Below are 26,119 nucleotides of genomic sequence, written 5' to 3' on the forward strand. Positions count from 1 at the left end.
GCTGCTTTACTCGCTATGCTACAGTGCTGGTCCTGAAAGAATAGTCTTTTCAATAAATGATGTTGGGCAAGTGAATATAGACATGTAAAGCAATTAAGTAGGACCTCATTCTTATACTATACACAAAATAATTAAACATGATTATAGGAATAAATAAGCACAAGAACTCTAAGCAGAAAAGAATTAGAAGGAAACATGAAGAACAAGTCTCTGTGTCCTTGAATGATGAAATGGTTTTTATGGTTTCTTAAATAGGTGGTGTCATATTAAATATATTCCAACATCAAAATAAGAAAAACATTTAAAACGATCTTCAAAATTACAAATCATTGTGGTGGATCTGTAATACTAAGAAAGAGAAAGGGAGCCAGGGTTGTGTGTAACAAGTTAAGCTGCTACCTGCAACACCAGCATTCCATATGGGTGCTGATTCAAATCCCAGCTGCTCCAATTACAATCCAGCTCCCTGCTAATGTGCTTAGGAAAGCAATGGAGGATGGCCCAAGTGCTTGGGCCCCTGTACCTGCATGAGAGACTTGGTAGAAGCCCCTGGCTCCTGGTTTCAACCTGGCCCAGGCCTGGCCATTGCAGCCATTTGGGGAGTGGCTAGCAGATGAAAGATCTCTCTTTCTACCTCTCTCTCTTTCTCTCTCTCTCTCTCTCTCTCTATATATATATATATATATAAAATATATCTTCCTTTCAAATAAAATAAATCTTTAAAAAAGAAGACAGAGAAAGGGCAGTCTACAGATTTGAAGAAAAAAGAAAATATTAGGATATTTGGTAAGGGACAAGTATTCAGATTATATAAAATACAACTACCATTTAGCAATAAAAATGAAAGTAATTCAATTTAAAAACTTGGCAGAGTATTTGAACAGACACTTCTTCACAGAAGATATTCAAAGGATTAATAAGCACGTTAAAAAGACAATTGTATCATTATTCATAGAGGAATATAAGTTGAAAACACAGTGAGATACACTTGATACCAACTATAGAGGCTGTCATCAGCAGGACAACGGAAAACAGAACCTAGGTAGTACTTGGAAGACCCAAACTCCGGTGAGTTTCCTAGCAGAATGTTCAAGGGTGCAGCTCCTCAGGAAACAGTTTCCAATTCCTCAAAAAACTAGCCACAAAGTTATTATATCACCAGCAATTTTATTTCTAGGCATGTACCAAAGGGAAATGGAAACATATATCCACATAAAAATCTGTACAATAATGTTTCTAGCAACACTGTTCATAATAGCCAAAAAGTAGAAATGACTCTGTCAACTGATAAATGGACAAATAAAGTATGTTATAACTGTACAATGAAATATTGTTTATCCATAAAAAGCAATGAAATACTAATGTACTCTATAACTTGGGTGAACATCAACATTATTGTGCTAGCAGTGGGTCTTTTATTGCAGTAGATGAATTGCTGCTTGAAAAGTCTGCATCCCTTATTGAAGTGGCTGGTTCTTGTTCCAGTTCCTCACTTTCTGACCCAGATTCCTGCTAATGCACACACTTGGAGACAACACATGACAACTCAAATATTTGGGTCTCTGCCACCCATATGTGAGATGAGGATTGAGCTCCAAGCTCCTGGTTTGACATGTTCCAATCCTATCTCTTGTGAATGAGCAATCTCTCTCGCTCTCTCTCTCTCTCTCTCTCTCTCAGCCTCCATCTCTCTCATGTGTGTGTACATATGCATATGTGTCTCCCTGCCTTTCAAATAAAATGAAAATAATTTTTAAATATTACTAAAAATGAAATGTTAGTAAAAAAAGATTGCCTATTATATCATTTCATTTTATATAATTTCCAAACAGGCAAATTTATAGGTACAGAAAATAATTGAAGAAATTGACTATAAAGGTACAGCAAGGTTAACTGAATGCTGGTAATGTATATAAGGTTTTTCTAACAGTGATTAAAATGTTCTAAATTTAGATTGTGGTGATGTTTGCATGATTCTGTGAGTAAACTAAAGAACATTCACTTGCACACTTTAGCTGGGTTAACTTCTTTAGACCACAATTTTTTTGCAATTTTAATCAATTTATCAGTTACTTTTTATGAAAGAGAGAAAAAAGAAGGAGAGAGATCTTAATATAAAATCATGTGTACCAATAAAAATGAAAAAATGCTAGAGACACAAAATTTTAATAGAAAACTTTCATAAAGTTCCTGATTAGAGAGCAGGTCAAAAACTGATGCTACTCTTTTAAGATACTTCTAGATTCTAAACACAAATAAATCTACTTTGGATTCCAAGAAACCCCATATGGGCCTGAAGTCTCATTTTGTTTATTTGACTATCAGCAAATGTTCCACATGAACTGCAACTAGGAATCCCTATCTTGTTATATGAGATTGGATTCTTTGAGGTTATCAGGAGATAGCGTATTTAATACACACATTTTTCTGAAACAGCAGTGAATTCCATAGTGATTCAAGGGTACTCACACTTTTTTGAGAAATGGAAACATTCCTGCACTCATACATTTTTGAGGAGTGGGAAGAAGCAGTTAGTAATTTCATCTTTACTTTGACAAGGAAAAGGAAAAATAATATTTCTACAGAAGGAACTGGTTTATATATTTCAAAAATATGGTAGCATCAGTATTTATGTGACCCTAAAGTCCTAGGAACCCCTCATGAAAAATTTGTTTTTTCATTTTTTTTTTTTGTGAAAGAAACATTTGTGATAAGTTTCCTTGAAATCCTACATTTTGACATTGGTAATATGTTCTCCAAAACCTTTGCATTATCCTCTTATAGATGCAGATATGAGAAAGACATTCATTTTTGCATTGGAAAATTATGAAGCAGAATGGTTCAAACTTGTGTGGCTGAATGTCCACTCCAAAACTCATGTTGAATTTAATTGCCACCATTAAAATGTTTAGAGTAGGACCTATTAGAAGTGACTAAATCATGAAGACACTGCCCTCATGAATGGATGAATGACATTTCCAAAAATTGTCACTGTGTCCAGTGCCCTCTTACTTTCTCACTTTCTGCTACATGGGATGAAGCACAATGAAGACCCTGGAGACGCTGGCGCCATGATATTGATTTCCCAACTTCAGAACTGTGAGCCAAATATACTTCTATTGTTTATATTTCATCCAGTCAATGGTGTTCTGTTACAGCAGCATAGAAAGAAATAAAACAACTATCATTAACCTCAACATAGTGAACTAATATCATATTAAAAGTAATTACAATTAATGTCACTTTTATGTGTTTTACCTCAACAAAGACAAGAAGTAGACAAATGAAATGAACTTTATATTATCTGGCTACATATGTGAATTAGTTTGTCAGTTATGTTAATATTAATTGAAATAATCTTTCGTTATGAATTGTAATGTCTACTCTGAGCACCTCCTCCTTCACAGTTGTTTTAGAGCAATTATGGGGAAATATCATTTTTTGGTCTATTGACTCTTGCACATTAGTGAGGCACAAAAATATGTTTGGCAACAGCAGAATGCTATATTAGTGAGTACAACAAAAAGGAAGTCTATTTAAATAATCTATGAATCTATTTTTACCTATTAAACAACTTGTGATTCTATGAGTCCAAATAATTAAAGAATTTTAGAAACGAGTATAAAACAGTGATAAGGATATTGATATTCACATTGAGTAAAGTGTTCATAAAAGCAGTGCTAAGGAATACACATTTGGGGATTTCTATGCCAATAAACCCATTAGACATTTCTCAGAGAAGCACACTAATAAAATTGTGACAATTCTTCCATTACTGCCAATAAAAATTTTAAAAATGTAATTTTACTAAATAGTTTTTAAAATATTTATTTATGTATTTGAAATGCAAAGTTACAGAGAGGGAGAGAGAGAGAGAGAGAAAGAGAGAGAATCTTCCATCTGCTGACTCATTCTCCAATTATTTCAACTACTTGGGCTAGGACAGGCTGAAGTCAGGGAGCTGGAACTGTATCTGGGTCTGTTATGTGGGTGGGAGGGGCCACTTCCACTGTTTTCCCAGGGGCATTAGCAAGGAGTTGCATAAGAAGTGAAGTTGCTGGGACAAGAACCTGAGCTCACGGAAGATGCAAATGTCACAAGTGATAATAACACTCTATGTCATAATGCTAGCCCCATATTAATGTAATTTAAAAAGTAATGATGTGTATGGCAGACCTAAGTTGATTGAACACAGAGAAGCTACAGTGACATCAGCCACAGATTGATAGCAGAAAAGCAAAGGAAGGACCACATTCCCAGGAGACTTATTGAGAGAAATTTTCAGTGTAGAATGGATAGAACAGAACAGGAACTCTTTGGAACATCAAAGGGGACAGACATGCATCTTCAGGCTGTGCATCACCAATGACTCTTGCATGTACATGGCTGTCACCCGGATGGGAAATGCTATCTTTCCAGGGCAAGGTGAAGAGGTGGCTATACTCCCCACCACTGGTAACATTAACTGAGAGAAAATGTCACAGTCCTCCCTCACACTGATTCTAGCTTGGGGTGCTGGTAGGGAGCTGAGAGGCTACTTTGCTCTGTTAAAGGAGGCCAAGTTGTCCATACTCCCTCAGCAAAGCACCACACTCAATTTGCTGAGATGGAGCTGCAGCTGAATTGTATTCTGACTAGGGGAATGATTGGGAAGCATGCCCTAGGGATGGGGCAGCACACATAACAGAGAATGGGCCTCCTTACCCTGTGACTGTGAGAATTCTGGGCATAGACCACAGAGCTGATGAAGATAGGGATTGTGGCTGGGTTCTTGTGTAGCCATGTGGCCTGACTGCATAAACTTAGAGTTCCCTGAATTCTGGGGACAGATCTCTCACAGGGCTTGGGGAGCACACTATAAAATAGGCCACTGCTCTATATGGTGTTCATGCCTGGATGGGTGGAGTTTAAGTCATTATGAACCCAATCTAGGCATTGAATTAGCTGGTTCACCTTGGCAAAGATGTAGACATACTAGGTAACTGCAACATCTCTTCCCCGACTGACTACAACCAGAGGTGCTACACATACCCAACTTGGGTGGCAGTATGGACCATTGTCCAACTACAAGCCCCCACCAGCATACAACTGTGGATCTTATATAAACGTCTGGCATGCCGTCAAACAATAGTGTAACATTTCTAAGACTAAGGCCTTAAATTGAAACAAAAAAAAAATCCCCCAGAAAAAAATAATAAGTCATACCTCAAATACATAAAAATCAACATAGAAACACAAAAAATAAACCAGGGAGGATATATGACTCTGCAAAAAGAACACAATAATACATTAATATTTGATTGTGAAGAAGAGCATATTGACAAAATGTCTGAAAAGGAATTCAAAGGAGTGATTGTAAGGTTACTCAAGAATACAAAAAAAACAGTAAGATGAATAAGGAAATCTGTACACATCATGGATGAGAAATCCTGTGAAGAGATAGAGATATTGATAAAACAACAGAAATATAAGAAATGAAATATTCATTCAGTCAAATGAAATATACAGTGAGAACTTTTAACAACAGACTTGAGGAAGTTGAAGAAAGGATATACATTCTAGAAGACAGAAAGGTTTTTTGAAATATCTCAGACAAAAAAAAAGGAAGAAAAAATTTAAAAAGTCCAAAATTTTTGTAAAAAGATTTATCCATTTATTTGAAAGTCAGAATTACAAAGAGGGAGGGAGTGAGGGGGAGAGAGAGAGAGAGAGAAATCTAATCTTCCATTTGCTTGTCGACTCCCTAAATGGCCACAAAAACAGAGCTGGGCCAGTCCAAAGGCAGGATCCAGTAGTCTCCAACAAGTCTTCCCAATGGGTACAGGGGCACAAGGAGTTGGGTCATCCTTTGATCCTTTCCAAGGTACACCAGCAGGAAGCTGGATCAGAAATGGAGAAGCTGGACTCAAACTGATGCTCACATAGGAGGCCAATGCCATGGGGAAGTGATTTTACCCACTATGTCACAGCACTGGCCCCTGAAATACCAAAATTGTGTTATGGATTTCTAGAATACTATTAAATTGCCAAATACAGAGTGTTAGGAGTTGTTGAAAGTACAGAAAAAAAGAATGGCTTAGAAAACTTATTCAGTAGGATCATAGCAGAAAATTACCCTAATTTGGAAATGGGATGGCTGTGGAGGAGAGGAGGTTGTGGGGGGAAACCACAACAATGTAAAAGTTGCACTTTGTAAATTCACATTTATTAAATAAAAATAATATAAATAAAAACAAATTATAGAAAAATCAACAAAATTGAAACCAAAAACAATACAGAAGATCACCAAAACAAAGAGCCAGGTTTTTTTTTTTTTTTTTTTTTTTTTTTTTTAATAAACAAAATTGGCCAGCGTTGCAGTTCATTTGGCTAATCCTCCACCTGTGGCGCCAGCACACGGGGTTCCAGTACCGGTCGGGGTCCCAGGTTATGTACTGGTTGCTCTTCTTCCAGTCCAGCTCTCTGCTGTGGCCCGGGAGTGCAGTGGAGGATGGCCCAAGTGCTTGGGCCCTGCACCCGCATGGGAGACCAGGAGGAAGCACCTGGCTCCTGGCTTCAGATCAGTGCAGCGCTCCGGCCGTAGCGGCCATTTGGGGGCTGAACCAACGGAAGGAAGACCTTTCTCTCTGTCTCTGTCTCTCTCACTGTCTAACTCTGCCTGTCAAAAAATATTAAACAAAATTGACACACCATAGACCCTAATAACCAAAAAAAGGAGAGAGAAGATGCAAATTAAAAATCAGAGATAAAGCAGGAAATGTAACAACAGACACTACAGAAATAAAAAGAACCATCAGAAATTACTTCAAAGAGTTGTATGCCAACAAAATGGGAAAGCTAGAGAAATGGATAGATTCCTTGACACATACAACTTACCTAAATTGAACCAGGAAGCCATGGAAAACCTAAACAGACCCATAACTAATTGGAAGAGTAATAAAGATCCTCCTAACAGAAAATCCCAAGACTGGATGGCTTCACTGCTGAATTCTACCAGACATTTAAAGAAGAACTAACTCCAATTCTCCTCAAGTTACTCAAAACAATCGAAAGGGAGGGAATCCTCCCAAATTCTTTATATGAAGCCAGCACCACCTTAATTCTTTTTTTTTTTTCCTTTTTTTTTTTTTTTTTTTTTTTTTTTTTACAGGCAGAGTGGACAGTGAAAGAGAGAGACAGAAGAAAGGTCTTCCTTTGCTGTTGGTTCACCCTCCAATGGCCGCCGCAGCCAGTGCACCTCGGTGTGCCAGCGCCGCAAGGCAGAGGATTAGCCTAGTGAGCCGCGGCGCCGGCCTCTTAATTCTTAAATCTGGAAAAGATAAAACAGAGAAATTTTACTAGACCAGCATAGCCCTAATGGCAAAATGAAATCAAAATGAGTATTAAATCTTGTTATAACAGATCACAAATATGTGGCATTTATTCTAGGAATGCAAATATGTTTAACCTTCAAAATCCAATCATTATACATCAAAATATCAGAATGAGAGATTAAAATGCATGATCATTCCAAAAGAAGCAGATAAAGCATTTCATAATATTCAAAATTCAGTAATGATAAAAGTTTTTTCTTCTTAGAAGGGAAATTCCTTGATCCAGTGTAAGCCATATGCAAAAACCTGGGGCTCTGGGTCAGGCAGTGGCTGGGAAGCTGTGAGCCGGCCCATTTCCTGTCAGTGTTTATCTCACAACTCTAGCTCTTGGCTTTGATAGTGGCAAGAAATGTGTGTCCAGGCCCGTTTGCAGCATTCCCAGGGCTTGCTCCCAACACCTAAGAAGCACCTGACTCCAGTTCTTCCCTTCAGAGATGACTAGAGACCTGTGTAATAAGGATCCCAATAATCACCCTTGACCACAGAAGCAGTCCAGATCCCTATACTGTTAGGTCAACCATAGTGTTAACAAAAAAAGGACAAAAAGACAATACTATAGAGTCTAAGCACAATGAAAGCAAAGGTTGTTTGACAAAAATGATACCCAAACATGCACCTTTAGGGAAATTCATACATCTATGAAAAATTCCTCCATGAGTGGTAGAAAAATTGTTCCTCCAGATGTACAAAAATCAACACAAGAATCATGAAAAAGCAAGGCAATCTAATGCCCTCAAGGAACACAAGAACACTTTAATATCAGACCATGAAATAAAGAGATTTATGTATTTCCTGAAAAAGAATTAAAAAAGATTATTTGATTACTCAGTGAGATACAAGAATACAGAAAAACAGTTTTATGAAATTAGGAATTCCATGCATGACATGAATGAGAAATTCAACTAAGAGATAGAGATATTAAAAGAGACCCAAACAGGAGCCAGTTTTGTAGTGCAGCAGGCTATGCCACCCAATGTGACACCAGCATCCCCTGAGTCCAAGTGACCCCACTTCTGATCCGGCTCCTTGCTAAAGTACCTAGGAAGGAAGCAGAGGATGTCCCAAATGCTTGGGGCCCTGCCACATATGTTTGAGACCAAATGGAGTTCCAGGCTCTTGGCTTCAGCTCAGCCCAGGCCTGACTAATGCAGCCATTCTGGGAGTGAACTAGCAGATAGGAGACACCTCTCTCTCTCTCTCTCTCTCTCTCTCTCTATCTCCTCCATTTCTTTCTCTTGTAATTCCATCTTTTAAATAAATAAAACAGAGAGAACCAAAAAAATTTAGAAAAGAACTCATTATGTTAAACTTAAAAATTCCAGTTGATGGCCTTAACAGTAAACTTGACAAAGGAGAAAGAAAAATATAGAATGTTGAAGAAAAGTCTTTTGAAATATCTTTACCAGACAAAACAAAAAAGAATTAAAAATAATTTAAGCTGTGTTTTGGATGTCTGCAGCATGATCAATAAAACCAATATTTGAGTTTTAGGAATTCTTACAGGGATGGAAGAAAGAAGAATAGCTTAGGAAACCTATTCTATGAAATAATAGCAAAGAACTTCTCTAATTTAGAGAAATAAATGGACATCCAAATACAGAAAGCTTATATAGGATGCTAAATAGACATGATCAGAAAAAAATTTCACCATGACACAGTTATGTCAAACTTTCAAAGAGAGAATTCTCAAATTTGCAAGAGTTGTGTGTTAGGCCCATTTGAAAGGAAGTCACATTACATTGACAGCAGATTTTTCAATAGAAACTTTATAGACCAGGAGAGAACGAACAAGTTTAGTTCAAGTTCTGAAAAAAAAAAAAAAAAAAAAAAAAAAAAAAAAAAAAAAAAAAAAAAAACCTGACAAACTTTATTAAGCAGAGATGTATTTCATAAATTTTTTTTTAAACTTTTATTTAATGAATATAAATTTCCAAAGTACAGCTTATGGATTACAATGGCTTCCCCCCCATACCATCCTTCCCACCCACAACCCTCCCCTTTCCCACTCCCTCTCCCCTTCCATTCACATCAAGATTCATTTTCGATTATCTTAATATACAGAAGATCAGCTTAGTATACATTAAGTATGGATTTCAACAGTTTGCTCCCACACAGAAACATAAAGTGAAAAATAATAGATGATTTTTTTAAAATGATGATGAAATCAGAGCAGACCTATTGTCATGTTTAATCCCAGTGAGAGTCAAGTTGGGAATTGATAATTTCTTTTTTTTTTTTTTTTACAGAGGATCAGTTTAGTATGCATTAAGTAAGGATTTCAACAGTTTGCTCCCCCATAGAAACACAAAGTGAAATATATTGTTTGAGTACTCGTTATAGCATTAAATCTCAATGTACAGCACATTAAGGACAGAGATCCTACATGAGGAGTAAGTGCACAGTGACTCCTGTTGTTGACTTTACCAATTGACACTCCTGTCTATGGCATCAGTAATCTCCCTACGCTCCAGCCATGAGTTTCCAAGGCTATGGAAGCCCTCTGAGTTCTCCGATTCTTATCTTGTTTAGACAAGGTCATAGTCAAAGTGGAGGTTCTCTCCTCCCTTCAGAGAAAGGTACCTCCTTCTTTGAAGACCTGTTCTTTCCACTGGGATCTCACTCACAGAGATCTTTTGCCAGAGTGTCTTGGCTTTCCATGCCTGAAATACTCTCATGGGCTTTTCAGCTAAATCCGAATGCCTTTAGGGCTGATTCTGAGGCCAGAGTGCTATTTAGGACATCTGCCATTCTATGAGTCTGCTGAGTATCTCACTTCCCATGTTGGATCACTCTCCCCTTTATTTACTCCATTGGTTAGCGTTAGCAGGTACTAGACTTGTCTATGTGCTCCCTTTGACTCCCAGTCCCTCCACCATGACCAACTGTGAACTGAAATTGATCACCGGGAACAGTGAGATGGCATTGGTACATGCCACCTCGATGGGATTGAATTGGAATCCCCTGGTATGCTTCCAACTCCACCACTTGGGGCAAGTCAGCCTGAGCATGTCCCAAATTATACCTCTCTTCCCTCTCCCATTCCCACTCCCATGTTCAACAGGGATCACATTTCAGTTAATTTTCAACACTTAAGAATAACTGTGCATCAATTACAGAACTAAACCAGTCATATTAAGTAGAACAGATAAAAAAAACTACTAAGAGGGATAATGTATTAAGTTGTTCATTAACAGACAGGGCTATGCTGATCAAGCCACCATTTCCCATAGTGTCCACCTCACTCCAACAGGTTTCCCTCTTGGTGGTCAGTCAGTCGTCACCGATCAGGGAGAACATATGGTATTTGTCCCTTTGGGACTGGCTCATTTCACTCAGCATGATGTGTTCCAGATTCCTCCATTTTGTTGCAAATGACTGGATTTCGTTGTTTCTTACTGCGGTATAGTATTCTAAAGAGTACATATCCCATAATTGCTTTATCCAGTCTACTGTTGATGGGCATTTGGGTTGGTTCCAGGTCTTAGCTATTGTGAATTGAGCTGCAATAAACATTAATGTGCAGACAGCTTGTTTGTTTGCCAATTTCATTTCCTTTGGGTAAATTCCAAGGAGTGGGATGGCTGGGTCGAACGGTAGGGTTATCTTCAGGTTTCTGAGGAATCTCCAGACTGACTTCCATAGTGGCTTGACCAGTTTGCATTCCCACCAACAGTGGGTTAGTGTCCCTTTTCCCCCACATCCTCGCCAGCATCTGTTGTTGGTAGATTTCTGCATGTGAGCCATTCTAACCGGGGTGAGGTGAAACCTCATTGTGGTTTTGATTTGCATTTCCCTGATTGCTAATGACCTTGAACATTTTTTCATGTGCCTGTTGGCCATTTGGATTTCCTCTTTTGAAAAATGTCTATTGAGGTCCTTGGCCCATCGCTTAAGTGGGTTGTTGGTTTTGTTTTTGTGGAGTTTCTTGATCTCTTTGTAGATTCTGGTTATTAACCCTTTATCTGTTGCATAGTTTGCAAATATTTTTTCCCATTCTGTCGGTTGTCTCTTCACTCTCCTGACTGTTTCTTTTGCAGTACAGAAACTTCTCAATTTGATGCAATCCCAATAGTTGATTTTGGCTTTGACTGCCTGTGCCTCCCGGGTCTTTTCCAGAAATTCTTTGCCTGTGCCAATATCTTGAAGGGTTTCTCCAATGTTCTCTAGTAACTTGATGGTGTCAGGACCTAGATTTAGGTCTTTAATCCACGTTGAGTGGATTTTTGTGTAAGGTGTAAGGTAGGGGTCTTGCTTCATGCTTCTGCACGTGGAAATCCAATTTTCCCAGCACCATTTATTGAATAGACTGTCCTTGCTCCAGGAATTAGCTTTAGATCCTTGATCAAATATAAGTTGGCTGTAGATGTTTGGGTTGATTTTCTGGTGTTTCAATTCTGTTCCATTGGTCTATCCATCTGTTTCTGTACCAGTACCATGCTGTTTTGATTACAACTGCCCTGTAGTATGTCCTGAAATCTGGTATTGTGATGCCTCCGGCTTTGTTTTTGTTGTACAAGATTGCTTTAGCTATTCGAGGTCTTTTGTGCCTCCATATAAATTTCAGCACCATTTTTTCCAGATCTGAGAAGAAGGTATTCGGTATCTTGATTGGTATTGCATTGAATCTGTAAATTGCTTTTGGGAGAATGGACATTTTGATGATATTGATTCTTCCAATCCATGAGCATGGAAGATTTTTCCATTTCTTGGTATCCTCTTCTATTTCTTTCTTTAAGGTTTTGTAATTTTCATCGTAGAGATCTTTAACGTCTTTGGTTAAGTTTATTCCAAGGTATCTGATTGTTTTTGTAGCTATTGTGAATGGGATTGATCTTAGAAGTTCTTCCTTAGCCATGGCATTGTCTGTGTATACAAAGGCTGTTGATTTTTGTGCATTGATTTTATACCCTGCTACTTTGCCAAACTCCTCTATGAGTTCCAATAGTCTCTTAGTAGAGTTCTTTGGGTCCCCTAAATACAGAATCATGTCATCTGCAAAGAGGGATAGTTTGAGTTCTTCCTTCCCAATTTGTATCCCTTTAATTTCTTTTTCTTGCCTAATAGCTCTGGCTAGAACCTCCAGAACTATATTGAATAGCAGTGGTGAGAGTGGGCATCCCTGTCTGGTACCAGACCTCAGTGGAAATGCTTCCAACTTTTCCCCATTCAATAGGATGTTGGCTGTGGGTTTTTCATAGATTGCTTTGATTGTATTGAGGAATGTCCCTTCCATACCCAGTTTGCTTAGAGTTTTCATCATGAACGGGTGTTGTATTTTATCAAATGCTTTCTCGGCATCTATTGAGATAATCATATGGTTTTTCTTCTGCAGTCTGTTAATGTGGTGTATCACATTGATTGTCTTGCGCACATTAAACCATCCCTGCATACCAGGGATAAATCCCACTTGGTCTGGGTGGATGATCTTTCTGATGTGTTGTTGCATTCTATTGGCGAGAATTTTATTGAGGATTTTTGCATCTATGTTCATCAGGGATATTGGTCTGTAATTCTCTTTCAGTGATGCATCTTTCTTTGGCTTAGGAATTAAGGTGGTGCTGGCTTCATAGAAAGAATTTGGGAGGACTCCCTCTTCTTCGATTGTTCTGAATAGTTTGAGAAGAATTGGAGTTAGTTCTTCTTGAAATGTCTGGTAGAATTCAGCAGTGAGTCCATCTGGTCCTGGGCTTTTCTTTGTTGGGAGGGCCTTTATTACTGTTTCAATTTCTGTCTCAGTTATGGGTCTGTTTAGGTTTTTGATGTCTTCCTGGTTCAATTTAGGCAGGTTGCATGTGTCCAGGAATCTATCCATTTCTGATAGGTTTCCCTGTTTGCTGGCATACAAGTCCTTGTAGTAATTTCTGATGATTCTTTTTATTTCTGTGGTGTCTGTTGTTACATTTCCTTTTTCATCTCTGATTTTATTGATTTGGGTCTTTTCTCTTCTTTTTTTAGTTAGTTGGGCCAATGGGGTGTCAATTTTGTTTATTTTTCCAAAAACCAGCTCCTCGTTTGGCTGATTTTTTGGAATGTTTTTCTTGATTCAATCCTGTTGATTTCTTCTCTGATTTTAATTATTTCTCTTCTCCTACTAGATTTGGGTCTGGTTTGCTGTAGGTTTTCTAGATCCTTGAGGTGAATTGAAAGCTCATCTATTTGGTGTCTTTCCAATTTCTTGATGTAGGCACCTATTGATATAAACTTTCCTCTTAACACTGCTTTTGCTGCGTCCCATAAGTTTTGGTATGTTGTGCTGTTATCCTCATTTACTTCCAGAAAGTTTTTGATTTCTCTTTTGGTTTCTTCTATGACCCATTGTTCATTCAGGAGCATGTTGTTCAATCTCCATGTGTTTGCGTATGCTCTAGGGATTCCTGAGTTGCTAATTTCCAACTTCATTCCTTTATGGTCTGAGAAGCTGCATGGTATGATTCTAATTCTTTTGAATTTGCTGAGACTTGCTTTATGGCCTAGTATGTGGTCAATCCTAGAGAAGGTTCCATGTACTGCTGAGAAGAATGTAAAATCTTTAGCTGTACGATTGAAAGTTCTGTATATATCTGTTAGATCCATTTGGGCTATAGTGTCGTTTAAATCTACTGTATCCTTGTTGATCTTCTTTCCTGTTGATCTGTCTATTTCTGAGAGTGGAGTATTGAAGTCCCCCAGTACTACTGTATTGGGGTCTAAGTCTCCCTTTAAGTCCGTTAATAAATCTTTTAGATAAACTGGTGCCCTGTAGTTAGGTGCATATACATTGATAATTGTTATATCTTCCTGTTGAATTGATCCCTTAATCATGATATAGTGTCCCTCTTTGTCTCTCTTAACAGTTTTTGTGGTAAAGTTTATGTTGTCCGATATTAAGATGGCTACGCCCGCTCTTTTTTCATTTCTGTTGGCATGGTATATCTTTTTCCAGCCTTTCACTTTCAGTCTGTATGGATCTTTGTTGGAAAGATGTGTTTCTTGTAAGCAGCAAATAGATGGGTTTTGTTCCTTAACCCAATCAGCCAATCGGTGTCTTTTAAGTGGACAGTTCAGGCCATTCACGTTCAAAGTGACTAATGATAAGTGGTAACTTTGCCCTGCCATTTGCCAAAGATAAGTTCTAATATATGCTTTGAATTCCCTGTGATCTTTTGCTGTGAGGTTTCCTTCCTTGGTTTCCTTCCTTTACCTTCTTTCATATTGATGACCGTATTTCAGTGTTTCTGTGTGTAACACATCTTTAAGCATCTTTTGCAGGGCTGGACGAGTGGCAACAAATTCTTTCAATTTCTGTTTGCAATGAAAAGTCTTTATTTCACCTTCATTCACAAATGATAGCTTTGCAGGATATAATATTCTGGGCTGGCAGTTGTTCTCTCTTAGTACCTGGGCTATATCTTGCCATTCCCTCCTAGCTTTTAGAGTTTCTGATGAGAAGTCAGCTGTGAGTCTGATTGGAGATCCTCTGAGAGTAATCTGACGTTTCTCTCTTGCACATTTTAGGATCTTTTCTTTATGTTTCACTGTGGAGAGTTTAATTACAACGTGTTGTGGTGAGGATCTCTTTTGGTCGTGTTTATTAGGGGTTCTGTGAGCTTCCTGTACTAGGATTTCTCTGTCCTTCTCCAAACCTGGGAAATTTTCTGCTAATATCTCACTAAAAAGGCCTTCTAATCCTTTCTCCCTCTCCATGCCTTCAGGAACTCCTAGAACCCGAATGTTGGGTTTTTTAATAGTATCCTGAAGATTCCCGACAATATGTTTTAGATTTCTAATTTCCTCTTCTTTTCTTTGGTCTGACTGTATCCTTTCCTGTTCTCTGTCTTCTAAGTCCGATATTCTCTCTTCTGCTTCACCCATTCTGTTTGTAAGGCTCTCTATTGTGTTTTTCATTTGATCTATTGAATTCTTCACTTCAGTCACTATCACAGTTTCCTGTTGTACTAGTTGTTTCGTTTCATTTTGATTCCTCCTTAATATTTCATTTTCACGAGAGAGATTTTCTATCTTGTCCATTAAGGATTTCTGTAGTTCAAGAATTTGTTTTTGAGAACTTCTTAATGTTCTTATCAATTTTTTGAGATCTGCTTCTTGCATTTCTTCTATGTCATCATCTTCATAATCTTGAATTGGGGTGTCTTTTTCATTTGAGGGCGTCATGGTTACTTCTTTGTTTTTATTACCTCGGTTTTTGCGTTTGTTATTTGGCATATTGGAGATATTTGGTTTCTTCACTGTGGTGCTTTTTTTTGTTATACTATGACTCTAGATTAAGTGGACTATCTGTTTTTGATGGAGCTTTAGGGCTTGAGATGGGTGTGGCCTGAGAGCTCTGTTTGGTGTGCCAAAGGTGACACTCCCAGGTTAGGCGTGGTAAATCTCTCTCTCTCTCTTTCTTTTTTTTTGATTCAAAAGGGAAGTAATTCCGCACAGCTGAACGAAGTTGGAGGTAGTTAGCAGGCAAATGATATACCCACAGGAGCCAGAGATCGGAAGCTCTTTCCCAAGAACCCCACAGGGAATCTGTTCGGCCCTCAGAGTGGGCTCAAATTCTCCTTCAGCCTCCCACTGGGTTGCCAAAGTTACGGAATTGTAGCGTCTCTGGAGAGTGCTCACGTGAATTCCGTGAGTTCTCTCCCCCACCGTCTCTTTTTTCACAGTCTCAGTTCAGTAGCATCACAAATTTATTAGGTCCTAATCTCCTGTTAATTCGCCCCGCCCAGAGTCAGGTTTTTCTGCTAGGCTCAGGGCCGGTGCAGACCTGAGGTCGCTCTGCTTATGACGTATGTCCAAGATGGCGCCTGCTCTTTGTCTTGCTCGCCCTTGAGAGGTGAGCAGAGAGAGAGAAAACCGTGTCCGTACTAGTCACCCTTTTTTTTTTCTCTCTCTCTCTCTTCCAGTTAGCCTTGTGAACTTCCCCCCCGGGGGTCGTTCCCTCTAGTCTCCTCTCTCCTCTTGCCTGCCGGTGTCTCGGGCTATTGAGGTTCAGCTCACCTCGCGTTCCAGCACTGGTGTGTTGAGTCTGCCACTGGTGTCCCGAACTGTGGGCTCCCACGCTCTCCACGCAGGTCCGCTGTGAGTCACGCGTTCCGGAAGAGTTTCTTCTGCTGTTTCCTCCCCTACTCTTCCTTGAACCTGCAGTATCTCCACTTTTATTAAACTATCTCTCCCCAGACTATCAGTGTGCTCCCTTCCTATTCCGCCATCTTGCCGGAAGCCCTCGTATTTCATAAATTAAATTGAGGCCAGACTGCTGCTTAGGACATCTGCCATTCTATGAGTCTGCTGTGTATCTCGCTCCCCATGTTGGATCGTTCTCTCCCTTTTTTATTCTATCAGTTAGTATTTGCAGACTCTAGTCTTGTTTATGTGATCCCTTTGGCTCTTAGTCCTATCAGTGTGATTAATTGTGAACAGAAATTGATCACTGGGACTAGTGAGATGGCATTGGTACATGCCATCTTGATGGGATTGAATTGGAATCCCCTGGTATGTTTCTAACTCTACCATTTGGGGCAAGTCAACTTGAGCATGTCCCAAATTGCACATCTCTTCCCTCTCTTATTCCCACTCATATTTAACAGTGATCACTGGCCTCAGAATCAGCCCTTAAGGCATGCGGATCTGGCTGAAAAGCCCATGAGAGTATTTCAGGCTTGGAAAGCCAAGATACTCTGGAAAAAAAAAAAAAAAAAAAAAAAAAAAAAAAAAAAAAAAAAAAAAAAAACCCTAAATGAAAGATCTCCACGAGTGAGATCCCAGTGGAAAGAACGGGTCATCAAAGAAGGAGGTACCTTTCTCTGAAGGGAGGAAAGAACTTCCACTCTGACTATGACCTTGTCTAAATATGATCAGAGTCAGTGAACTCAAAAGGCTTCCATAGCCTTGGCAACTCATGACAAGAGCCTAGGGTGATTACTGAGGCCATAAACAAGAGTGTCAATTTGTTAAGTCAACAACAGGAGTCACTGTGCACTTACTCCCCATGTAGGATCTCTGTCCTTAATGTGCTGTACATTGTGATTTAATGCTATAACTAGTACTCAAACAGTATTGTTCACTTTGTGTTTCTATGTGAGTGCAAACTGTTGAAATCTTTACTTAACATATGCTAAACTGATCTTCTGTATATAAAGAGAATCGAAAATGATTCTTGATGTGAATGGAAGGGGAGAGGGAGAAGGAAAGGGGAGGCTTGCGGGTGGGAGGGACGTTGTGGGGGGGAAAGCCATTGTAATCCATAAGCTGTACTTTGGAAATTTATATTCATTAAATTAAAGTTTAAAAAAAAGAAAAGAAAAAAAAAGAAATTGAAACTACAAAAAAATTAATTAAATTGAAATAAAGATGTTCCAAGACAAGCAAAAATTGAAGAAATTCACAACCACCTGATCACCCCTATAAATGATACTTTTTTTTTTTTTGACAGGCAGAGTTAGACAGTGAGAGAGAGAGAGACAGAGAGAAAGGTCTTCGTTCCGTTGGTTTACTCCCCAAACGGCCGCTACAGCCGGAGCGCTGCACTGATCAGAAGCCAGGAACCAGGTGCTTCTCCTGGTCTCCTATGCGGGTGCAGGGCTCAAGCACTTGGGCCATCCTCCACTGCCTTCCCGGGCCACAGCAGAGAGCTGGACTGGAAGAGGGGCAACTGGGACAGAATCTGGCACCCCAACCAGGACTAGAACCCACAGGCAGAGGATTAGCCAAGTGAGCCACGGTGCCGGCCAATGATACTTAAGCATTTACTATTTACAGAAACAAAGCAAGTTAACCCTCATGAAGGTAGAGTAGGAAAATATGATACTTAATAGAAAAAGTGGGAATGATATTCAAAACAGAAAAATAAGATTTAGGAAAAAATGGTAGGGTTACTTTTCAACAGTAACCTTGAATTTAAATGAGCTAAACTTCCCAATTAAAAGATACAGACTGGCTAACGGATTAAAAAAAAAAAAATCAAGACCCAAAAATACACTGCTTACAAGAAGTTCACTTCACTGGCAAAGACATATAGTCAGAATGAAAATGAAAGGATCTAAAAAGATATTCATGCAAATTGAAACCATAAGTGAACAGGGACAGCTATACTTACATCCAAAAAAATATACTTTAAGACAAAAATTATGAGAGGAGACAAAGAAGGTCACTATAGAATGATCAAACATCATTTTAAAAAAATATGACCATTGCAAGTGTGTATTCATCTGATGCCAGAGCACCTGGTTTTATAAAATGAATGCTAGGAGTTCTAAAAGAATAAATAAGCTCTAATACAATCATGCTGGAGAAGTTCATCACACCACTTTCAACAATGGACATATCACCCAGACCAAAAAATCAACAAATGAAAAGCAGAGTTAGTCCATAGTAGAGATCAAATGGGTCTCACAGACATTTGTAGAACATTTCATCCCACTTTGCATAATCTACATTCTTTTTTCCAGCATGTAAAACATTCTATAGAATAGGCTATCCTCTATGCCATAAAATATGTCTCAAAAATTTTTACAAGTCAATTTGTCTCGTGTTTCTTTTCTTGACAATAAGGAATATAGGTTGAAATTAACAACAAGAAAGAAACTAACAATTGTACAAATATAGGGAGACTGAAAAATATATTAGTGAATGAACAATGAATCATTGAATACATCAAAAAGAAAGTGAAAAACTCTTTGAAACTAATGAAAATAGAAACACAAGATATTAAATTGTAAGACAAGGCAGAAGCAGTACTAAGAGGAAAATTTTAGCAATAAATGCCTACATAAAAGAAAATGGAAAGGCATCTCATGAACTTAGAAAAACAAGGAAAATGTATTCAAAATCAGTAGAAGGTAATAAATCAAATTTAGAGAAGATATAAGCAAAATAGAAATCTTTAAAATTACAAAAGATAAGGGCCAGCACTGTGGCATAGTGGGTAAAGGCGCCGCCTGCAGTGCCAGCATCCCATTAGGGCTACCGTTTGAGTTCCAGCTGCTCCACTTCCAATTTAGCTCCCTGCTATGGCCTGAAAAAGCAGTAGAAGATGCCCAAAGTCCTTAGGCTCCTGCATCCACGTGGGAGACCTGGAAAAACTCCTGGCTCCTGGCTTCAGATCAGCACATCTCCAGCCATTGTGGCCATTTTTGGAGTAAATTAGCGGATGAAAAACCTTTCTCTCTCTTTCTCTCTCTGCTTCTGCCTCTCTGTAACTGCCTTTCAAATAAATAAATGAATCTTTAAAAACCCACAAAATATAAATGAAGCAAAGTGCTGCCTCTTTGGAAAGAAGCAAACTTATTAAGCAATTAGCCAAATTAATCAAAAATAAGAGAAGAGGCCAGCGCCGTGGCTCACTAGGCTAATCCTCCACCTGCGGCGCCAGCACACCGGGTTCTAGTCCAGGTCAGAGAGCTGGATTCTGTCCCGGTTGCTCCTCTTCCAGGCCAGCTCTCTGTTGTGGCCAGGGAATGCAGTGGAGGATGACCCAAGAGCTTGGGCCCTGCACCCCATGGGAGACCAGGAGAAGCACCTGGCTCCTGGCTTCGAATCAGCGCAGTGCGCCGGTCACAGCGCACCAGCTGCAGCAGCCATTGTGGGGTGAACCAACGGTAAAGGAAGACCTTTCTTTCTGTCTCTCTCACTGTCCACTCTGCTTGTCAAAAAAAAAAAAAAAGAAAGAATAAGAGAAGAAATCTATAAAAGTATAAGATGACATAGGAAACATTACAACTGATAATACATATAATACAGAAATACAAAAAATCATTAAGAACTATTATGAACTATGAGCCAACAAATTTTAAAAGCTGGAAGTAATAGATAAATTTCTGAAAAAATATAACAAAATTTTATCAACAAGACATAGAAAATATGAACAGATCAATAACCAATATTGTGATTGAATCAATAATAAAGAATTTCCAGCAAAGAAAAGCCTATGATCAGATGAATTAATTGCTGAATTCTATCAAAATTTTAAGGACAAACTAACAACAATTTTTCTAAAAGTATTACAGAAAACTGAAAGTGAACTTCTGAACTCTTTCTCCATGAATAGTACTACTTAAATTCCTAAATCAGACAAAGATGCAATGATAGCAACAAAATTATAGTCCAATATCTCTGATTAACATAGATATGTCCTCAACAAAATACTAGCAAATCAAATCTAATGGCACATCAAGTAAATTATTCATCTTGACCAACTGGGGTTTATCCTAGAGATGCAAGGATGGTTCAACATACACAAGTCAATAAATGTAATATTTCATATGAATAGAATGAAGAATAAAAGCATATTAATAATTCAACAGAAGCTGAGAAAGTATTTGATGAAATACAAAATCTATACATGACAAAAACCTTTAATAAATTCGATTGGAAGGAACACATCTTCACATAACAAAGATTTGCCTATGTGGCTGACTCTGCACTCTGATGTCTGAAACCTTTTCAGAATGGCCTGACACACTACCTGTGAAAGCTGCCACTACACTTTCATGTCTCAGGCCTGCAATTTCAACACCACAATGGCAATGCTCAGAGCTACCATCATCAACAGGTACGAATGAATCCGAAATGCCAGAATCCAAACTGGACCTGGGTGAGCAGGAAACCCTAAGGCTCCGTAAAAGGACTCCACTTTGTCAGATCTTTGAAACAAATCTGTATTGCTATGTTTCTGGTGCGATAGTGACGGGATGAGGGTCTCAATGATCTCTGAAATGCCTTCAGAGGCTTTCTCCATTATCGTTCTCACGAATACCTGACTCAGTTTAATCTAAATTTATTTATTTATTTATCAGTTTCTCTGACATTTTGCAGCCCCAAATATGGCTTTGTTTTCATTATTCCTCTGACAAAGCTGAAATTTTTCCTCTTTCTTCTCTGTCCCCCTTTGTTCCTGATTTTCACTATAAAATGTACTAAGAACACCTATTAACTCCTAAACTCTTGACTGCCTTGAAATTTGCTCCACCAAACAACTGAGTTCACCATTTTAAGTTCAGCTTCTTACAAAACTTTATACAGCCAGGTTCCTTTCTGCAAGGTAGCAGGAGTGGCCTTTAGTCCAGTTCTCAGCAGAATCCTCATGTCCATCTGAAACCTCACAAACATGGCCTATATTGGCCACAGTTCTACCAACATTCTGGTTTTCTGAGCCCTCATTTCATGCAAATGAAATGGAAAAGAAAGCATGGAAAGTCATACTAGTATCAAATAACAGAGATCTTTAAATCAGAAATCATAAAGAGACCAGAAACTTCATTATATAGTAAACAAGTCAATCAGCAAGTTGAAATAATGCTTATCAATATGTATGTGCCCAATATTGGAGCACCCAAATACAGAAAGCAAATATGAATATTCCTAAAGGTGAGATAGAACCCAATATAATAATAATAAAAGATTTCAACACCCCACCCTCATAAATAAACAGATTATCTATACAGAAATTTGACACAGAAACAGCAGATTTAAATCACACTGTGAACCAACCAGACCTGACAACCATTTGCAGAACATTCCATTCAACTGCTGCCGAATACACATTGTTTCCAACAGCATAGAGTACACTTTCTAAGTTAGGTCATATGGTCGGTCACATGACAAGTTCCAAGAAATTTTAAAAGACAGAAATCATATTGACTATCTTTTCTAGCCACAGTGCAATAAACTAGAAAGCAAAATAAGAAAAACTTTGGAAACTAAATTAACACATGGAAATTAAATTGCTTACTCCTGGGCAATCAATGAGTCAAGGAAGAAATTAATGAGTAAATTTAAGTTTTTCAAATGATAACAATAAAAACACAGCATACCAAAACCTATAGGATACAATAAAAGCAACTTATAGGAACTAATACGTGTATCAAGAACAGAAAAGTCAATAAAGATGTCAAATAAACAGCTTAAAACTGAAATCAAGGAAATAAAAAAAATTTAAAAAGCAAACCCAAAATCAGCAGTAAGAAAGAAATAATAAAACTTAGAGCACAAATAAATGACATGAAGATTAAAAAATAAGAAATAAATGAAATGAAGAGTTGGTTCTTTAAAAAGGTAAACGAAATTGATAAACCCTAAGCTAGACTAACCAAGAGAATAAAAAAAGACTGAGGATTCACATTCAAAGAAGTAGGAATGAAAATGGAGACATTATAACTGACACTACAGAAATGTGTAAGATTGTTAGAGATCACTAAGAATAATTATATAGCAACAACTCTGATAACTTAGAAGAAATGGACAAATACCTGGACTCAATAACCTGACCAAGAAGAAATACTGAGGAATAGAATACACAAGTCAACAAATAAACAACAGTGAGATTGAATCAGTAATAATAATAATTATTATTATTACAGAAAAGCCCAGGACCAGATGGCTTCACTACTGCATTATACTAATCATTCTTAAAGAAGAATTCAGACCAATCTTTCTTCTATTATTTAAAAAAGTAGAGAAAGAAGGAATTTTTTCAAATTTATTCTATGAGGTCAGAATATCTTGATACAAAATCCAGACAAGGACACTGCTAATAAAGCTATAGGCCAATAGTCTTGATGAATCACAGATGCAAATACCATCAACAAAGTACTAACAAACTAAATCCAACACTACATTAAAAAGATCATTCACCATGATCAAATGTAATTCATCCCATGGATGCAAGGATGGGTCAACATATACAAATCAATAGCTGTGATATACATATCCACATAATAATGGGAAAATAATGTGATTATCTTAATAGATACAGAAAAAGTGGCTGATAAAATTCAACATCCCTTGAGGCTGGTGCTGCAGCATACAGAGTAAAGCCGCCAGCAGCAGTACCAGCATCCCATATGAGGGCTGCTTCGGGTCCTGGCTGCTCCTGGTTGCTTGTTTCAGCTAGGCCCCACTCCAGCCATTGCAGCCAGTTGGGAAGTGGACCAGTGAATGGAAGACCTCTCTCTCTCTCTCTCTCTCTCTCTGCTTCTGCCTCTCCATAACTCTGCCTTTCAAATAAATAAAAAAATAAATAAATGAAAAACATTTTTAAAGTATCAACATCCCTCTATGATAAGAAACTGACCAAATTAAATATAGAAGGAATAAACCTCTAAATAAATAAAGGCCATCTGCTGCACACAAACAGCCAACATCACACTGAATAGGGTAAATCTGAAGGCTTTCTCTCTAAAATGTGGAACAGGACAATAATGCTATACATATGACAAGTGGTTAATACCCAGATTATACCAGAATTCATCAGAAAATAAGTAATCCCATTAAAAATAGACAGTCGATCTAAATAGATATTTCTCGAAGGAATATACAAATGGTAAACTGTACACAGGAAGATTTTCTACATAACTGATCAGCAGAGAAATGCAATTCAAAACTTGAAGAGATACCATCTTGGCCGGCGCCGCAGCTCAATAGGCTAATCCTCCCAGCACACCGGGTTCAGAGCAGGGTTCTGTCCCGGTTGCCCCTCTTCCAGGCCAGCTCTCTGCTGTGGCCAGGGCGTGCAGTGGAGGATGGCCCAAGTCCTTGGGCCCTGCACCCGCATAGGAGACCAGGAGAAGCACCTGGCTCCTGCCTTCAGATCAGCACGGTGCGCCGGCCGCAGTGACCATTGGGGGGTGAACAAACTGAAAAAAGGAGACCTTTCTCTCTGTCTCTCCACTCTGCCTGTCAAAAAAAAAAGAGAGAGAGAGATAGCATCAAAAATTGGTTATCATCAAACTTAAAAAAGTTACAAAGTGTTGGTAAGAACGTGGAGAAAATGAGACCACTGCACACCTTGGGTGGGAATGAAAATTAGTACAGACATTGTGTAAAATGCTATAGAAGTTCCACAAAAACTAAAATAAATACATTTACTAGGTGATCTGTCAATCCCGTTACTGGGTATATATCCAAGGGAAATGAAATCCATCTGTCAAAGAGACATTAGCCCTCTTACTTTTATTGTATCACTATTCATATCACTATATATTTGATAGATATATATGAGATATGTATAGATAGATGTGGTATATATGATAGATATATAGATAGAGAATCCGTTTGCTTATTTACCCCTCAAATATCTTGCAAGAGCTGAAGCTAGGTCAGACTGAAACCAGCAGCCAGAAACTCAATCCAGCTTTCTTACATGGGTGACAGGAATCCAATCACCCGAACCCTCACTACTGTCCCCAAGGATGCACATCACTAGGGATCTAGAACTGGAAGTGGAGTCAGGACCCAAACTCATTTTAAACTAAGCACTCAGTATTTACCCCTATGTTAAAGGCACACCCTGAAATTCTATTTGTAAAGAAAAAACAAAGATAAAATACATGATATAGGTAGGATGTGCTTAATAATCAAACAAGTAAACCACAGCTCATCATCCCCAGTTAGTATTACTGATATTATAAATTTTCAGTCGACTCAACTGGCACTCCAATATGGTGCACCGGCATTGTGAGCGGCAATTTAGCTCACTGCACCACAACATCAACCTGAATTGTATTCAACATTATAAAGCTACCTTCTTTTTATAAGGCCCCATGTACTTTATATAAAAGTAAACACTTTAAAACTGCATCCAATGTATATAATCTAACTCCTCTCACCACAAATAATAATGATAATAATAATATAATCAAATTAATTAGGTAAAATATAATACAGTGAAAAGAATTTTTAATTTGGCTTCTAGATTCCTTAATCTTTGTTTAAGATTTATTTATTTATTTGGAAGTCAGAGTTACACAGAGAGGAGAGGCAGAGAGAGAGGACTTCCATCTGATGGTTCACTCCCCAGATGGCCTCAATGGCAGGAGCTACGCCGATCCGAAGCCAGGAGCCAGGAGTTTTCTCCAGGTCTCCCACGTGGGTGCAGGGGCCCAAGGACTTGGGCCATCTTCTACTGCTTTCCCAGCCATAGCAGAGAGCAGGATCAGAAGTGGAGCAGCTGGGTCTTGAACCAGTGCCCATATGGGATGCCGACGCTTCAGGCCAGGGTGTTAACCTGCTGCGCCACAGTGCCAGCCCCCCTTAACCTTACCTTTCTAGTGGTACAATGTCACTAACATACATATAGATGATAAACAATATGACAAACATATGACAAAAAAATAAATACTTACCCTTGATTTCAGCTGTTGAAAAATGTTCTAAACAGCTTTCCGCATGTTCACATCTTCCTTCAATTAAAATAAACAATCTTAGTATCAATATCCAAGCATTCTATTCAAGTGATTTTATTATTTCCTCAACCAAATGTGTTGTTCTTAAATTGAGTGCTTGCATTACTGTATAAAGCCACCCTGGTTGGAGTAACTTGTACATTATGACCAACAGTGAGAATTATTATTCTCCTAATAAATAAAAATGCCAATATTTTTATAGCATTTCAGACATATTTTATAAATGGTGACACTCTACAGATAAGTGAATGCTAATGAATTCTATTTGTACTGAGTTAGTTAATGTTTGTTGTTTCCATGAGTCTGAAATTAAATATTGTTATTGATAAGCAAATAATTTCATAGATAAATTATAGGATTTTTATATACACAATAGGTAGCCCTGTATATATACTCATATGATACAATGTTCTAACATTTATTGTTATTAAGGTTTTTCATTTTTTCTCTAATTGAAACAAGACTTCAGCTCAAATATTGATTACCACTCTGAAATCCTTCCACAAAAATAAGTAAGGGGAATATGTAAATTGCATAATTTTCCCATTTTTGCTTAAAAAACCTGGTATTCCTTTTTCT

General features: G+C 38.2%; 1 long non-coding RNA gene across 1 annotated transcript in view; it reads right to left on the minus strand.

Moving 5' to 3' along the window:
• Positions 1-1,150: 1,150 nt before the first annotated feature.
• LOC103350574 (uncharacterized) overlaps positions 1,151-26,119 on the minus strand; it is a 49,388-nt gene continuing 24,419 nt past the window's right edge. The window contains exons 2-3 of the long non-coding RNA XR_007908931.2: positions 25,481-25,537; positions 1,151-3,149 (exon numbers count right to left, since the gene is read on the minus strand). This is a non-coding gene — a long non-coding RNA (uncharacterized lncRNA). The remainder of the gene's footprint in view (positions 3,150-25,480; positions 25,538-26,119) is intronic.

The sequence above is a fragment of the Oryctolagus cuniculus genome, chromosome 4 (assembly GCF_964237555.1).
Source record: "Oryctolagus cuniculus chromosome 4, mOryCun1.1, whole genome shotgun sequence".
Classification (NCBI taxonomy): Eukaryota; Metazoa; Chordata; class Mammalia; order Lagomorpha; family Leporidae; genus Oryctolagus; species Oryctolagus cuniculus.